Below are 12,934 nucleotides of genomic sequence, written 5' to 3' on the forward strand. Positions count from 1 at the left end.
GCTCTCTGTACTGGCAATCCGCTCTTTGCTGGCTTTTGCGTATTAAACAGTGTTTAGTTTACCAATTTGTTTAAGTAACGTACCTGCACAGACATCTCCCCCTTCAGGAGAGGAATGTGAAAACATCTTTCTAGTGACAAAACCAGAGACGGTTTAGAACAGAGATGCCCCAATTCAGAGTCATTTCCTGTGTCACATTGGTTTTTCCAGTGCCACGGCTCTCTAAGACAATGTTTCCAAAGCCGGTCTACGGAAAGCCGTTCCACTCCCTATTCAGCCCCATTGTACCAAATTTGGTTGCAGTTCCACCAGAGTTCCACTGGGGGTGATCACGGTCCAGTGCTAAATGAATGGGACTCTACGGAGCTAGACGGCTACATTTGTCTCTTTCGCCTGATTGTCGTTGAGAAATCTCAGATTTGATTGTAGTTTTTGCAAGTTCAACATGGATTATAGGTCAAAAGTTGAATGAATGAGTTCTTATGTCCTTTTGATTTCTTACAGGTTGAGTCGTTAGCATTCTGCTAATGAATGCTGATTGGTCAGTGAAGGACTAATTACGATCGGAGACCCCGCTTTTTAGAACAAAAAAGCCACTTTAAAAAAATCTAACACCCAGCAGTGTGTATTTTCTTAGCCTCCCCTTTCAAATGCAACATTCAAATTACTAGACAAAAAATGATATCCTGAGAAAAGTGGATTTTGAGGGGTATAGCTCCATAGAGTCCCATTCATTCTGCACTGGCCTGTGAGCGCCTCCTATATGGAACTCTGGTGGAACTGCAACCAGTTCAGAAGCCGGAAGTAACGAGAGAGTGGAACTTCTTCCCTCATTAGAAATTCTTTGGTGTTTCTCAAATGGGGGTACGTGTACCCCTAGGGGTACTTTGGAGGACTGCAGGGGGTACGTTTTTCAGTTACAAGCCTGTTGTTACTTCTACTGTCTTTTTTTTCTTCAGGTTTGTCGCTTTTTTTTAAGTTTGTCCCCTTTTTTTGAAGGTTTTCTCGCTTATTTTGACCTATTCTTGCCTTTCTTCCTTATTTTTTTCTACTGTGTCTTTTTCTTCAAAGTTTTTGTCTCTTTTTGTCAAAGTTTTTGTCACTTTTTTCGAAGTTTGTCGCTTATTTGAATTTTTTTGTCACTTTTGTCGCCCTAATGTTGTCTTCCTTCTTTTACAGGCGCGCGGGAACCTATTTTTGACCAGGGGGGCTGAATAACAAAATAATGGATGTGTGTCGATTTCTCCCCCCAGGAAATGTTTCGGATTTTGACAGCTAAATACGTCATTTTAGCGCAGTGTATGGGTGAGAGTGAGACATTTTAGAAAAGTCCTGGGCAGCCACAAATTCCACTGTTCCACAATTATGCGACAGCACTCGCCACTCCGACTCCACTGCGAGCACCCTAACATCACAGAAGCGCACTTGACATCATTAGCCTGTTTCAGTATATAGCTAAGGTAAATTACTTTTCTGATCGTCAAAACCACACCAGAGATGTTTGGCTTGAAAATATATGCTAATAATCGAGCCTCAGCCTGCTCGCTTCTCAGCGAGTCACATCACTTGACTCACTGTCACTTTGACCTCTATAGCAGCTATAACAGTTCATTTTTAGTAGGCTGTATTCGAACCTATCCATAACTCTTTTTTGCTATATGCATCATTATTTGATATACAAAAATATAAATAACGTCAGACAGAAAAGTGTGTCAACTTTTTTGTATTCTTTTTGTGACTGATCTCATCTATTTTTTTTTTTGTCGTGTTGTAGTAATTAGTAATTAGTAATTATTTAAAAAATAATTATTTAAAAAATAAAAATTATAAAATCCAGCTCCTGCCAGCAGGGGGTGCTGCAGCACCCTCAGCACCCCCCTTCCCGCGCCCTTGTGCTTTTACTGTTTTTTTTTCTACGTTTTTATTACTATTTTCGACCTATTCTTGCCTTACTTCCTTCTTTCTACCGTCTTTTTCCAAAGTTTTGTCGGGTTTTTAAAAAAAGTTTTTGTCACCTTTTTCATTCAGCTTTTAAATGTTTTCCAGGTACAAGGCTGTTGTTTAGTAAATCTAGCGCTGACATCCCTGTATTGTTCCTCTTTATATAGACTCTTTTTTTCTTTAGTTATAGAGAATTTTTGACAAACGTTGCACAGATACAACTCAGTATAGTCAAGGTCAACATTTAACATAAACATAAAAAAAACCTTTTTTAGTGGAGGGGAAAAGCTGATTAGAGCTGTGTATGTAAAATACAATCCTTCCACCATCTCTCCTGCCATTCAAGGAAAGGCCAAAGCACTCTGACAGCAACTGCATGAATGGCATCAGCTTCTAAAAGCTTATTTAAGAACCGATGTCTTGAAAAAGGAGAGAGAGGAGAAACATATCGAGGAAAAATATTGAAAAGAATGAACTTGAAAGTTTCTGTGTATAAACGAGGTAAACACGTGGTTAAATAGTTCGTAGTGTGTATGCTTCGTGTCCACATTGTCGCCATATCAAGGTTGTGATGTACAGAACGTGAATAGTTCATCTTTGACAGATTTGAAATTCCACTCATTCAACTGAGTGCTTTTGTAAACATAAAGGAGGACAAACTATACAGAACTGCTTGTCCTGCAGGTGGAGAAAGCGATGTGGAACTGATGCAATCAAAACATTTATGACTAAATAACGAATGAAAACTGAAGTCGACATCTGCAATCAGCTGATGTTTTTAATTACAGTGGTGGAATGTAACTAAGTACATTTACTCAAGTACTGTACTTGAGTATAGATTTGAGATACATGTATTTTACTTAAAACTTTTCTGTTGACTTTTCTATTTCTACTCCACTACATTTCAGAGAGAAATACTGTACTTTTTACTTAACTGCATTTATCTGACAGTTTTCGTTACTTTACAAATTAAGAGCTTAGAAAATGTGTTTTGTTATAAATTAAACAGTATCTACAAGTACTGAAACGATTAGTCAATTAATCAATTACTCGATTGACAGAAAAGTAACTGGCAACTACTTACATCATTTCAGTCATTAAAAAAACATTTTATGGTTTCAACTTATCAAATGTAAGAATTTGCTATTTTTACTTTTACAATAGTTTTTTTGGTTTGTACAACATAAAAATCCTGCTTTTATATGAATGCATGCATAATAATAATAATAATAATAATAATAATATAGTATAACAGTCACATGGGGACATTTTTCTGAATTCAGTACTTTTACTTCTACTTTACTTCTCCTCAAGTAAAATGTTGCATGCAGGAAGCCACACACCATTCATCTGCACACACAGCCCACACAAAGATGACACAGAGCTGGATTCAAATCAACAAAGTATCTGTGTAACTATCAGATTTTAAAAGGAGATGTCCGACTTTCAGCCTGCAGTCTTTGTGGTCTTTTACGTGAATAGCTTTGCACCTTGGACACTTTCTGACCCATAACACAAGAGTTCATTCATTCATTCAGACCACCAAAGAAAAGATGCAATTAAGCCCACAGATAATAGTCGACGCTTTTACCTTGAATGTTTCAATGGGCTGAATTCATGGGTGTAAATGGCGTATTGTGATGAAAGAATAGTTTCATTTCTCTCTTGCTATAACTTCACTGTCGCAGACAGGCTTATTTACCTCAAGGTCATGTCCTCTCTGCTTTGTGCCATGTGAGAGAATGAAGACATATATTCCCATTAGCAACTGCATTAAATGAAGCGCAAACTGTTGCATTATTATGGGTGCTGTATGTCTGCATGACACAATGTCTGCACTGTTTTATGTTTCCAAGACCACTTCTCTGCAATACAGTATTGAGTAATAATGTGCACAATTTTATCAAAAGCAGCTTTCAGTCTTAAAAAAATTGCTTTTTGAAGTGCAGCTAAGGCATTAATTAGGATTCTTATTAATGTCTGTTGGTCTTGCCAAGGTGGGCCAAGGCAGGGAAGAGTCTTATAAGAGCAGAAGCCACTAAAATCTTTTATGTAGTCTGTGTGTTCTTTCTATGAGGGACGGGCTCGGCTATGGTGAATACTTTGTTTCTTTGTAAGGATGTATACTATGTATGTGTGAAATGAAAAATTGTATCTGAGCTCGCACTTGACACCCAAGTATACCTTCTCTCTCTCTTAGACACAAGCCTTCATTTCTTTACTGTAAATCAAACTATGAGAAAAATGTTCATCCGACATGTCGACAAATGTGACGAAACATGTCACTTCATGAAAATAGGCGATGAAATTAAATAGTGTTGTGTTTGTGTCCACATGATGAATGTAAGTCCAATGTTCACTCTCCATTTAGCTCTGTTTTAGGGGGAAATATTGGTCTCTTTAGCTGCTAAATGCTCCACTATGTTCACCAGCTAGTCTCTGACTCTGGCTGTCTGCGGTTTGCTGCTGAGCAGATAGTGTACAGTGTACAGTGGGTTGTTAGAAAGTTTTCACTGACAACAGCTGCCTCCTGCGGCCGAAAACAATGCTATATGAGCTGTGAGAGTGAACCAAAACAGTAAAGTTGCCTGTCGGACAGCTAAACAATAAGACTCACTATAAAGCTCCTAAAGCCGAGAGGAGCTGCAGATTCAGGTGATAATTATCCGTAAGTTCGACCCCTTTTCAGTGTCACGTTTTTTATCAAATTACATTTTACGTCTTTTGTAGTTTTAAGGGCATTGCATCAATAAATAAGAGTAAAAACTGACAGAAATACTATACTAAACACCAATTCAATGGATACAATTTGACCAAGATAACAAAAAACTATATCAGATGTGGCCCTGAAAATTTCAAATCCTAGCATGCCCAACATGTGTGTGCATGTAGACACACTCTCATCCACACAAGAACAATCCTACACACACACACACACACACACACACACACACACACACACACACACACACACACACACACACACTTACGACATAGCAGCTAAGATTAAGGACAACAAAGCAGGACAAAAAAGGTAAAGAATAGACAGGACTATTATGTACACAAGTACATGTGGAAAATAGGTGTATACTGTATATACATATAATTAAAAAGCACCAACGACCATCAACAGAAATAAAACAGTGTGTCTCTATGTTGCCATACCATACAAATAGTGCTCGTGTTGTGAATGAAGTGTTTGCATAGTTCTAGCAGATATTCACCACCACGGAGCGAAATACCTGCAGCACTGGTCAATGTGGGGTTAATACGCACGCGCGCGCGCGCACACACACACACACACACACACACACACACACACACACACACACACACACACACACACACAGTGAGTAAAAATGGTGGTATTCCATATTTTTCTTATTCTTCTTACAACCTAATGAAAAGACCAAAACCAACAATGTGTTAATCTGTACTTATTATTTATACTTTCTGACTTCCCTACTCTGTCTGTGGCTCTGAGCCCACCCCATTGGTTCCTACTGAAGATGTAAATCTTTTTCAGCAAACATTACTCAAAAAGGAGTAAATAGGGCATTTGCTGGGGACTATTTTCAGCGGGGGATTAATCTACACGTGGTGCTCTAGTGAGTATTTGTGGCAGCAGGACGGCATGTGGGATTGAGTCAAAAATAAACACTACAATAAACAATGTAAATATACAGTGAATGTCTTCATGGTAATGAATGCAGATTCTATATCACAAAGTGCAGTGATGCACAGACAGGATAGACTTTTTTATGGCCTACTGAAATGTTATACAACTAGTTTCAGTTTTTCATTTAATTAAAACTCACTTAATAGATATATTAAAAGGAAATACATACAATGTGTGACCCTGGAAACAGCCGTTAATAAACTCCTCACAAGGTTCATTTACACACAATCTTTAATCAAAAGTTTGAGTTTGCTCAGTTGTCGTGAAATTAGATATTAGATTGTTGGCTTAAAAGCTGAGATTTAACTTCTGATGATATTAATGTAGTATCATCAAAATCTACATGGACCTTGTAGTAACATAGATTTGTTTTAAATGTGTATTATATTTCACTTAAATAGGCATTATGAAGAGTAGAGTTTTTTAATTATGCTGAGAAAATTCTGCAAGGCACAGGGTCACACGTGTCATGTTTTAATAACTGTACTTTATTATGTGTCACGGCTGTGACTGTGCGCGTGCCTCTGCTGATCTCCCGTGTTTCTTGTGTTTCCCTCTCCCCTGTGTTTCCAGCACCTCCATGTTGGTGTCGCCGTGGCTCCCGGCTCCCAGCCCCCAGCTCCACACACACCTGCCTGCAATTGACTCATCACTTCCCTCAGCTCACTCACCTGCCATCCATCAGCTCTTCAGAATTTCTCCCCCGGCTCTTCACCTAGGCTGCTCATCACCCGATCGTTGTTTCAGCTCTAGTGGTAGATACGCTCAGGCCGTTCCTAGTGTTTTATCTTAGTGAGACTTATCTTCGCTGGGCTTTTGTGCTTTGTCACTTACCTTTTTCTCCTGTCACCGCGTCCACACCTTCCTCCCTGCCAGTCTGAATGCATTACCTGCCAGCTCACCAACAAACCTTTTTTTCCTCTGCCTCGCTCCAATCCCTCCATCGTCAACCATACTTCATTCCCCTATCTCCACTCCAACATTGCAATTCATCCCATTCTCTATAACCTCAGTCCCTGTGTTCTGTCACTGTGTTTTGGTTCTCATTTCACTGGCCTTAACCAGTGCCTGATATGAGCCGGTACTCACCAGTACTGAGAACCGGCACTTCTGATTTTTGTCCACATGAGACCCCTTAAAATTATCAGTTTTATAAATAAGATAATATATATATATATACCAAAAAAGGCTATATATCATGATTTATTTTGAAAGAAACAAGCAATTATTTTTAAAATCTCACTTGCGCGAATTATGAACGCCATGACAGACGGCGGAAGAGCTATGCTGTAGATGGACGGCAAGCTAAACTCGTACGATTTTGTTTGTGTTCTCACATTTACAATCTGCAGAGTAATCCTCACCAACACAAGCATGTGTATGTATTGCCTTTCTGTTTTAAATGAGTGATAAATAAAATTATCCTCAACCAGCTAGCTGCCATGCTAACCAGCTGTCCTGCTAACAGGTCCAACCTGATGATGACTCACATAACTAGCTAACATCGGTTATTCACTAACCTAGCTACATATCCAAAAAAGAAAGCCGTTCCCTTGATCATTTAACCCTTTATAGGGTACTCATTGAAATCTTTGGAAATTCTAAATTGTAACCTCAGAAAGCTAATGGGGGATGGTACAGGACATTTAAAAAATGGCTTCCTTTTATTGGTGGGCCTCTTTGCCGTTGGTGCCGGCTCTTGATTGTCATCATTTTCGTCCAGCTCCTCATCTACAAGCACCTCCACTGCAGGCCGCACGCACTTCCTTTTGGCAGAAGGGCCATCAATGTCCAGGTTGTGGGTGGGTGGAAGGAAGTCGGGATCTGCCACATCGTTGTCTTCTTCCTCTGAGCTATCATCGTCGCTGATGGCAGGGTTTACGGGAACAACAACGGTATCCCTCTCCCCATAAAAGAGCCGAGCAGACAGCTGCAAAAGGAATATGTTTTTAAGTCAATATTAAGCCAACTCTGATTTATTTGTTAAGGAAAACAGTAACAGATCTACTGGGAAAAAAAAGAGTATTGACATAGAAAATATAAAAACATGATAAAAACAGAAAAATCTATTATAATTACTGTTAGTACCACTTATATTTTGCTCATAATTGTGTTTTATCACAAACCAATATTGAGTAATTAAAATCAATTCACACAATACAAGGCCTCACACTAACAATAAGCACCTGTGTATGCCATTTAATTATAATAAAAAACATACATTCATAAGGCATATGTCTAAAAATGGACACAGTGTCAATGTGCCACTCATGCTAGTCTTAGGTGAATGAGGCATATGATCAAATATGGTGCATTTAGCTTTCAGCCAAAACATTTTTAAGAAATGCTGTGCAAATAACAACAATCTCAATCTTTAACACAACTATTCAACCAAATAATGTGTGAGTTACATCAACTTACCATGTTTAGTTATGATGTTATTACCATAGCTTTGGGAGAAGCCAGGTTCAAAAAAGCAATATTTATGATTTCTACAAGATGGCTGTGTTTGAGGTGCTCCAGGCCACTGCTGATTGGTCAGATGCCATGATGTCAATATCTGTCAGATAGCTTGATCTCCCCTGATTGGCTGAGAGAAAACCACATGACTCCACAACTCCAAATGGAGGCAGGGGGAGGGCATTTTGAATGACTAAATATGGTTACTTGCCCCATAAAGGGTTAACTTAACACAGATACAAAAAATATTGGTTAAATTAAAGATGACATGGCATGGAAAATAGCTTCAAAAACAAGTTAAATGCGGGTCTGCGGAGCTCCTACCCCGACTAGCTGACGAGCTAGCTGCAGCTAGCTTTGGACTGCTCGCTAGCTGCTGCCCATCATGTCGTATTATCCAGCGGTCCAATCTAAACATAGGCTACACAGCGAATATAATCACAGATAAGAAGATGGCTAGATGTTACAATGATGTGTGGTTACTACTGATTATATACACTCCGTGATTTACTGCATGAATTAACGTGTGATAGATAATTAATGACTGCGCTTCCCAGAGTTGGGATGCGTTCAGGCATCCATTAGCTAGGAAGTTGCATTGGCACACCCAGTAAACAACAGTATGTGGGTAGCCACAACCGACCATGTCCTCTAAAAACATGGGCTACATGTTATATAAATCTTTACTTAAGTAAAGAATAGATGTTAATACAAAATAAACCCTTGATTGATGTCTTATCTTTGCCATTATGAGGTACCTCCCCCCCGCTGTTAGCGTAGCATCGCATACCTGTAACCCAGCCAGCTACAAAGAACTGGTAAGCATCCAGACTTTTAAAAGCTTTGAGATCAGCACCAGTACATGGGGATACCCCGTTTACCACATAGTGGTACAGATCGAGTGGACTGAAGTCGGGCAGACTCTGTGATTTAATGAGGTCCGTGAGAACGGAGGGAGGAAGAATTAAGGGTCGGTATCCAATCCTGCTATCTCCAACTTCTCAAAATACTGCTCTTTGTGAGCACCTACCAGCATAGGCGGAGTTTGACATTCGAGCCAGGGGGGGCAACAAAAAAAACTCATTGTAGCAGCTGAGACCTGGCCTACCACTTGGGGAACACAGCACGAGCACATATGGACAAAACAAACATGCTAAATAAACATATATGTTTATTTTTAAAGCATATTTTAAATTACATTGTAACAATTTAACAATCCGCCCTTAATGAAATCCAATCGTGGCACAGCTGTCTTGGAACACAATAGACAGACGGTGGCAAACTGCCCCGACACTTAAATTCAACTAAAATGTAACAGTGAACACTCAGTGTTGGACCTACAGTCTGTTGAGATGCCTCTCCAAACTCACCATAAAATGTTAAGACACGTTGAGAAAAAAGATCCGTATTTTGCCGTAACACAATGACACAGAAAAAAAGTAATCCACAGCGATCAGTACATCCACAAATAGAGTCACGGTGTATCCAGCCAGGCCTATATGAGCGTCACATTCACCAGCCAGCTCCAAACAGGTGAACGAGGCCTCTCCACTTCGCCGTTTAAACAAAGTGGAATAAAACATAGGCTATAAAAGTCCAAATCTACGCAAAACGCGCAATCAATTAGTAAGCTGACAGCAAATTTATATAGGCTACATGGCATTTAGGAAACCTTTATTGCAACGTTGGCACGGAAAGATGTCCAGACTAGTGCAACAGTAATTTTCGTTTTTTGCGTCCTGCATATGCGTCGACAATGGTCTTAGGTGAGAGGCAGAGCCCTGAAATTTTTTTTTTAATAAAGCAGTATATGAAATCAGATTTATTACCTACCACCATTTGGTTGTTTTGTGTTATTTAAAATATTTATAAAAGATCTGGTCATGCCAGATGTAATTATTCCACAGTGAAACAGTGCATTTTCCCAGTTTCAGCCACCAGGGGGGGCAGTGCTCCCCCCGCCCCCGGAAACTCTGCGTATGACTACCAGATGCCCTACCTCGACCGATAACGGCACGACAACTTGTTGTTCAATAGAAGAATCCATAAAGCCATAAATACAGTTTATTTAGTTTTATGTATTTCAAACTGATTGAAACTATGAAACTTTCCGCTCGTCTACTACTGTTTAGCCTGTGCTTACGTAGTAGTATATATAGTAGTATATACGGTACAGTAAAATAGTGTTAAAATTGGAGCCATGTTGACCAGCTGCAACATCAAAGTGGAGCTTAAATATGAATCCATTAATAACCACAATCCATTAATATTACATGTCACTGTCAGGAGCCATTCTGTGTGTATAAGTATTGCACTTTTACTTTCAATACAATTTGCCGATAATGATAAAACTCATGTACTTTTACTTAAGTAAAATGTTGAATGCAGAACCTTTACTTGTAATGGGGGTATTTTTACATTGTGGTAGTAGGCCTACTACTTTTACTTTAGTAAATGATCCCAGTACTTCTTTCACCACTGTAAGGAGCAAATACAAAGAAAGTGTTTTATTGTCGTAAATATAATGTTTTATTGACTAAACTTTATACGTTTATTGTAAAAAAAATTTTTTTTAAAAAGTACATTTGTAAATAAAATGCATATGATAGCATTATTAAGAGTTAATGAGGCTTTAGCTACATAGCATAGCAGAATATTAATTCATTTTAAATAGTTATCTGTGTAATTCGTGAGTGTCTTCTCGCAGAAAGCCTTTGGGTGCACCTCAGCAAAAATCAATAACTATTATTTTTGTGAATGGAGACCTTGAGTTTGCAGTTTGCAGTGAAAAACATTTTCAAAAGACTTTTCTTTAAGGCAAATCAATTAACCTTTGTTTGAATCCGCTGCTCCCTCTGCTCTTCCCCTCAGCACCGGTACACGTAAAAAAAAGCTTAAAGTGGGAGTTTGCTGCCCTCTAACGGACATTTGGAGAACTACACCTCTACACTTCTCTCTAATACTTCTCCCCTGGAAAAGAGGCTTAAGAAACAGGAGAGAGGCAAGTATTCCGACCCTTTACTTACTAAAGGTAGTACCAAAAGTAAAGGATGGATTCAAAACCTTACTCAAGTACCGGTATGTAGGTATTATCAGCTAAATGTACTTAAAGTGTTAAAAGTATAGTATTCCCTGTCAGTGTCTGATGTTTCTATCTGATATTAATATTCCTTCTGCATTCATTTGTATGTTGCCTTTTACTGCTGTCGATGTTTAAGGTTGTGCTTCTTTTAACTCCTTTATATACTGTTGGGTAGTTTGATCTACAGCAAGCATCATATCCTATAAGATCATCATACGTTTGTAGCGTCGCTGTCCTGTGAGAACCACGTATCTCTAAAACTTTTCACGGTGTGACGATGCATTTTCCAGCTGATCCAAGAGGCTTTCTAAAGACTTTATTAAGCTTAAGAAGGAGAAAAATTGAAATCATATCTTCCTAACAAGTATTTTCTGTGTAGTCACATCCTGATGCACAGTGATCAATTACAAACAAATAAAAGAGTCATAGTGTTGCATTTAGGTGTTATATTATAGCCTACTACAGTACAGTGAACACAGCATGTTGAGGGTTCAAACTACAGTAATAATACTAACAAAGTCCAGGCATGTATGGATTGGCCATAGGGAGTACCGGGAAGATTTCCCGGTGGGCCGGTCTATTTGTGTGGGCTGAATGGGCTGCGGCTGCACTCCGGTCGAAACCGTTTTGATCGGCCATAAAGAGAAGAGAGATCACATAATTTGGCCCACTTTGTCTTGTGTGTCTTTTATATAAACACTGGCCATTCACATCCTTGATCTTTGACTGACCGGCCCACAGAGAGGAGAGAGATCACATGATTGGCCAACTGGTTTGTCGCTCATCTGAACACTGGCCAATCACATCCCACTATAGCTGTTAGTAAGCTAATGTTATGTTTTAGCAAGGTAAGGCACTTGCAAACATAGTACTATAACTTTTTGATTTATCCACATTCCACTAACATAAGCTGCATACTGTGTACAAAATGCAGCTTTAGTTTAACTTAAAGGCTTGTTACTTGTTTACTATACAAGACAACTTGATGACAGCCATGCCCCACCCTCAACCTTTAGCCATCTAACCATCAGGAGCCAGGCAGCCTTTTTGAATCAGTGAGTACATTATCATACTCTCTTCCATACCACTCAGATAAGTGAGTATTAGGGGCTGGTATGCAGGGTTCAAAATTAACTTTTTAATCCAAATGGCTAGTGAATGTTTAAAATTGGTGAGTCAAGAAAATCTACCATTCAACACATGTACCCTGCTGGTACATGTGTTGAAGGGGAGTTTTGATGGACTGGTTTGGGTCTCAAAAGTCCAGGGCTGATTTTTTACCCCCGTCCAGCCCTGAGTTCAGAAGTTACGGCATAATATTTAACATGTATAAAAGTAAGAAGTATGTACTTTATGTTACACCTTCTGCAGCATCAAAAATCATAATTACATTTTTTTAATTTAACCTCCTAACCTCAAAACAGTGAACATTATAAGCATTATGCAGATGGTTTATTGTATATCTATTATGTGTTGCAATGCCCTATTGCCTATGCCATATTTAAAAGTCATGAATCATTCATCAATAAAAAAAAACCCGATTACAAATGTAAGCCCAAACAGTGCAGATAATTGACCTAATCCCACGTATTTGTAGTCTGGAGTGTGGATTTATAGACCTATAATAAATTATTATTATTATATAAATATTGATAAATTAGATTTCAACTACATTAATTGTAAAATGATTTCAACGATTTATTTTTGTTATTCCGTTTGCTGATTACAATAGCAGTAATGTATTCCACCATACTGTCTCTTTCTTTATGTTA

The sequence above is a fragment of the Sander vitreus genome, chromosome 18 (assembly GCF_031162955.1).
Source record: "Sander vitreus isolate 19-12246 chromosome 18, sanVit1, whole genome shotgun sequence".
NCBI classification, from domain to species: Eukaryota; Metazoa; Chordata; class Actinopteri; order Perciformes; family Percidae; genus Sander; species Sander vitreus.